This window comes from Clupea harengus, unplaced genomic scaffold (genome assembly GCF_900700415.2).
Source record: "Clupea harengus unplaced genomic scaffold, Ch_v2.0.2, whole genome shotgun sequence".
NCBI lineage: Eukaryota > Metazoa > Chordata > Actinopteri > Clupeiformes > Clupeidae > Clupea > Clupea harengus.
Window position 1 is genome coordinate 30,001 of NW_024879911.1, and position 4,987 is coordinate 34,987.

At 46.7% G+C, this 4,987-nt stretch overlaps 1 long non-coding RNA gene across 1 annotated transcript in view; it reads left to right on the forward strand.

The window, feature by feature from the left end:
• The window catches only part of LOC122130706, a 6,870-nt gene extending 2,137 nt beyond the window's left edge, over positions 1-4,733 (forward strand). Inside the window, exons 2-3 of the long non-coding RNA XR_006151944.1 lie at positions 2,584-2,879; positions 4,531-4,733. This is a non-coding gene — a long non-coding RNA (uncharacterized LOC122130706). The remainder of the gene's footprint in view (positions 1-2,583; positions 2,880-4,530) is intronic.
• The last annotated feature ends 254 nt before the right edge of the window (positions 4,734-4,987 follow it).

A 4,987-nucleotide genomic window follows, 5' to 3' on the forward strand; every position in this document is an offset into this window, starting at 1 on the left:
GATTCTGCTGTTCCTTCATCTGTTGATTTTCTGGAATGGTCCCCCTTTCGACACCTTGGAGAGAAGCTGCTTCCTTTTTTTTCATCGCTATTCTCCATATTCCTAAAAACTGTCTGTAACGAGATCTCAGAAAAAGATAATACCGGCCAACACCTCCATGAGGCAGGAAGCCTGTTAGCATACTCAACACATCAGACAATAGACATTTGGTATTGGGTGTGAAAGACTGCAGACAGCTTAATCTCAGACAAAAGCAGGTTTGCTTAAATCACATCATCCTGTTACCTGCAAGGTCTGGGCATTTGCATCTAGAAGGAAAGGCCACAGACCCATACTAACCCAATAAACAACTGAGAGTTGGGATTTGAAAGAAGCTGAATGTTTGAAAGAAATGGAATGATTGAAAGAAAGAAAACGTTTTTAAATCTCCTTCAATTCAAACAATTTCACTTAAAGACAAAGTCAGTGGTCAAATGTAGGTTAAACAGTCCTGTAAGTTCATTCATTCATTCATACGACGGCTGGCCAGCCTACAGGCATACACACACATTCATTCGCTTGTTCAGGAGACAGGTGTGTCCATCCCTAAGAGAAAGGAATCAATCTGTTAACAGAGTTACAGTTAGTTACAAAAGTATCTCATAAAATCCATTTTTATCCAGATTCCAATGGCACTTGAATGCCAAACCATTTAAGGCATTCCTTAATTCATTAATTGCTCCTGGATCATTTGATGAAGTCAGAAATTCAGCAGCTAAACCTGTTTTGAGAAAAAACACATTTTGCAGTTATCATCTTATTAAGGTAAATTCTCTCTGAAGCTCAACACCTCCCCCTTTTGATCTACCAGCAGTCGTCTGCTGCTGTGAGATCACGTACGGTTTCCGAAAAAAAACATCTTATTTTCCATGTACCTTAAACCCATACACTAAGGATGCAGACTTTGTTCTGTTAAAAATATGCTTACAATTATTCATAATTGTAACACTTCATACAATGATTTTAACATGGGTTAAGAAAATCATTGTGTAGGCAAAACAAATGCTTAAAGTCTGTCTTGCTATGTGGCTTTGGTGTGGTTCACTTCAGCTTAATGGGCCATCAAGGTCACAGGCGCGGCTGTGCCTGAAGTGTGAATTAAGTGGTATGTGTGAAAGCTGTCTGTAACTATTGTGTGAACAGACACAGTCTAACATTTTAGCAGTCTAACATCTGACTTTATCAAAAGCATTGTGAAATCTGGACTTAAAGGAATCTTATGTCTTGAATCATGACTGGTCAAATCCAAGAACTGAATCTCCACAATTTAATGTAAACAATGTACAAATTAACTTCTAAATTCAAATATTTAAAATGCTGTAGATCCCTTTCCAAACACCCGTTCATGGCCACAACCTTTTTTATCCTCTTGGGAAATTTATCTGAGCGGTAAGTAAAACAATAGAGTATGTCACAAGCACAGCTCAGACTGCCTCGGACCAATACCCAAAACTTCGATGTGTCAACTTCTAAGACAAGCACCGTGTGTGTCAACTTCTAAGACATCACAATAAAAATAAAAGTAAAATAACATAAGATTTCTGTTCTAAGACAAGCACAGTGTGTGTCAACTTCTAAGACATCACAATATTTCTGTTCTTAGACAGGACTCTACTTCCTATATTTCCCAAGATTTAGGTAAGTGTACTTACCAAAGCGTTGTGTCAACCGGGGTACAGGGGATCTTTACAGCAGAACTGAAATCTCAGCAAAATTCCAAGAATTAATATCTCGGTGGTGGACCTCCAATTGATGGTAATTAGTTTTATACCATATATTGAAGATTCAGTCTTAGGTTTGATCAGTCAGGATTCAGGTTTATTCTTGAAGAATGGCGGCCGACCATTTTGTGAGACAGAGACTTTCAGATCCATCCTCCCTCACAGGACTTCACCTAAGCATATCTGACTTGTTCCTTGGGGAACAGTCTGTTAAATACACTGACATTAAGGGGTGTTACCGTCAATTCAAATGGGCCATGCATGCAGGGTTCTTTGTCTCGACCTGGGGGGGAGGTGAGACCAATGTCGCACCTCACTCCCCTGGTCAAAATCAAGTATATTCACCCTGGAACTGTTTACATGCTAGTTAAGTCCAAATAAAAGTAACAATTAGAACTAGGTATAATATCATTGACTTATTGACTATGGCATATTCTTATGACCTATGCTGGTCCCTTCAGTGTGTGTGCGAGTGTGTGCATGTGTGTGTGTGTGTGTGTGTGTGTGTGTGTGTGTGTGTGTGTGTGTGTGTGTGTGTGTGTGTGTGTGTGTGTGTGTGTAATATCAGAGGAAGAAGAGAGGTGTGTGTTAGAGAGTAACCAAAGTCAAACAGATACAAAGTAACTTTCTCCTTCCATCTTCTGCTGGTTGTCCCTCCTCCTCCACCTCCTCCTCCTCCCCCTCTATCTTTCTCTCCCTCTCTCTCTCTCCTCCTCTCTCTCCCCCTCCCCTTCCTCTCCCTCCCCCTCTATCTCTCTCTCTCTCTCTCCCCCCTCTCTCTCTCTCTCTCTCCCCCTCCTCTCTCTATCCCTCTCTCTCTCAGGTTGATGGAGTACTATGCCAACACGTGTTCTCCCCCTGCTCCACCCCTCCCTCCTATCATTCCTTCACCTCTCACAGCTTTTGCCTCTCCTCCTCCATCCCTCTCTCCCTCCTCCTCTCTGGCTCTCTCTTCTCCATCCCTCTCTCTCTCTTTCCCCCTCTCTCCCTCCTCCTATTTGGCTCTCTCTCCTCCCTCTGCTCTCCCTCTCTCTCCACCCTCTGTCCCACCCTTGCAAACAGGGGTTGGTCTGGCAACCAACGATGCCCGAAGTGATTTGCTGGCAGCAATACGTGTTGGTAAGTTTAAGAATGTGTGTTTGTGTGTGTGTGTGTGTGTAAGTGTATGTGGGTAATCTGTGTGTGTCTGTGTGTGTCTGTGGGTAATCTGTGTGTGTGTGGGTGTGAGTGTATGTGGGTAACCTTTGTGTGCGTGTGTGTGTGTGGGTGTGAGTGTATGTGGGTAACCTTTGTGTGTGTGTGTGTGTGTGTGTGTCTGTGGGTAACCTGTGTGTGTGTGTGTGTGTGTGTGTGTGTGTGGGGGTGTGAGTGTATGTGAGTGACCTGTGTGTATGTGTGTATGTGTGTGTGCATGTGGGTAATCTTTGTGTGTGTTGTAACACGTTGAAGGGTGGGGCAGTGCAGTTTAACTGAGGAAACAGTCACAATGGGAGGTTAAAAAGAAGGTTTTTAATTTGGTTCTTCACACAAAGGCATCTCAGGGAGGTTCTTCAAACACAACTCACAAAAGTCCAACACCAAACACAAAATGTCCATTTTCCCCTCCCCTTGTTGGTTCCCAGTTGGTCTGTCCAGCTCCTTCCAGCCTTAGTGTCTACCCTTCCCCCTTCCGGTCGTGTGCTCTCAGACTCTCTTGCTCCTTCCAGCCTTGGGGTCTATCCTTCCCCCTTCCGCTCGTGCGCTCTCAGACTCTCTTGCTCCTCCTGAGCGTTCGGGCTCTGACTCACTGTCCTTCCAGCCGTGGGATCTCTGTCCTTTGATCCCGCTAAGCGTTCTCCCTGCGCTTCACGAGCTCCAGGTGCTCCAGGTGTGTCAGGTGCTCCAGGTGTGTCCGGTGCTCCAGGTGCTCCAGGTGTGTCAGGTGTGTCAGGTGCTCCAGGTGTGTCAGGTGCTCCAGGTGTGTCAGGTGTGTCAGGTGCTCCAGGTGTGTCAGGTGTGTCAGGTGCTCCAGGTGTGTCAGGTGCTCCAGGTGTGTCAGGTGTGTCAGGTGCACCAGGTGTGTCAGGTGTGTCAGGTGCACCAGGTGTGTCAGGTGCTCCAGGTGTGTCAGGTGTGTCAGGTGCACCAGGTGTGTCAGGTGCTCCAGGTGTGTCAGGTGTGACAGGTGCTCCAGGTGTGTCAGGTGCTCCAGGTGCTCCAGGTGCTTCACGTGCTCTCACACAACATGAACCACCACTACAAGAGCTGCTTCAATTAGGTGCCTTAAGCACCTACACCTGGGTAGGTCCTGCTGCATTCTGGGAGATGTAGTTTGTAGCATGGCGGCCATTTTGTGGTGTGGCAGCCAACCCTCCCGGGGAATGCCACACCCATCCACCAGCTGGCCCCTCGTGATGCCACAGTGTGTGTGTGTGTGTGTGTGTGTGTGTGTGTGGGTGGGTGTGAGTGTATGTGGGTAATCTTTGTGTGTGTGTGTGTGTGTGTGTGGGGGTAATCTTGTGTGTGTGTGTGTGTGTGTGTCTGTGGGTAATCTTTGTGTGTGTGTGTGTGTGTGTGTGGGGGGGGGGGGATCTGTGTGTGTGTGTGTGTGTCTGTGGGTAATCTTTGTGTGTGTGTGTGTGTGGGGGGGGGGGGGGGTGATCTGTGTGTGTGTGTGTGTGTGTGAGTGTATGTGGGTAATCTTTGTGTGTGTGTGTGTCTGTGGGTAATCTTTGTGTGTGTGTGTGTGTGTGGGTAATCTTTCTGTGTGTGTGTGTGTGTGTGTGCATAGGTATCCAGCTGAAGAAGGTCCAGGAGCAGAAGGATCTGAGAGCGAAGCGTCAGCCATTAGGAGATGATGTGGCGGCCATACTGTCTCGCCGTGTCGCCGTGGAGATGAGTGATTCAGAGGAAGGGGAGGAGTCAGATGGGGAAGGTGGGAGGGGCTGGTCGGACTGAGGGGCCTAACAGACAAGGCCACACACACAAATACACACAAACATACACACACACACACACACACACACACACACACACACACACACACACACACACAAACACACACACACACATTGACACACACACACACATTGACACACACACACACACACACATTGAGACACACACACACACACACACACACACACAAACACACACATACACACACACACACATTGACACACACACATACACACACACACACATACACACACACACACACACACACACACACAGTCCACATAGGGTTA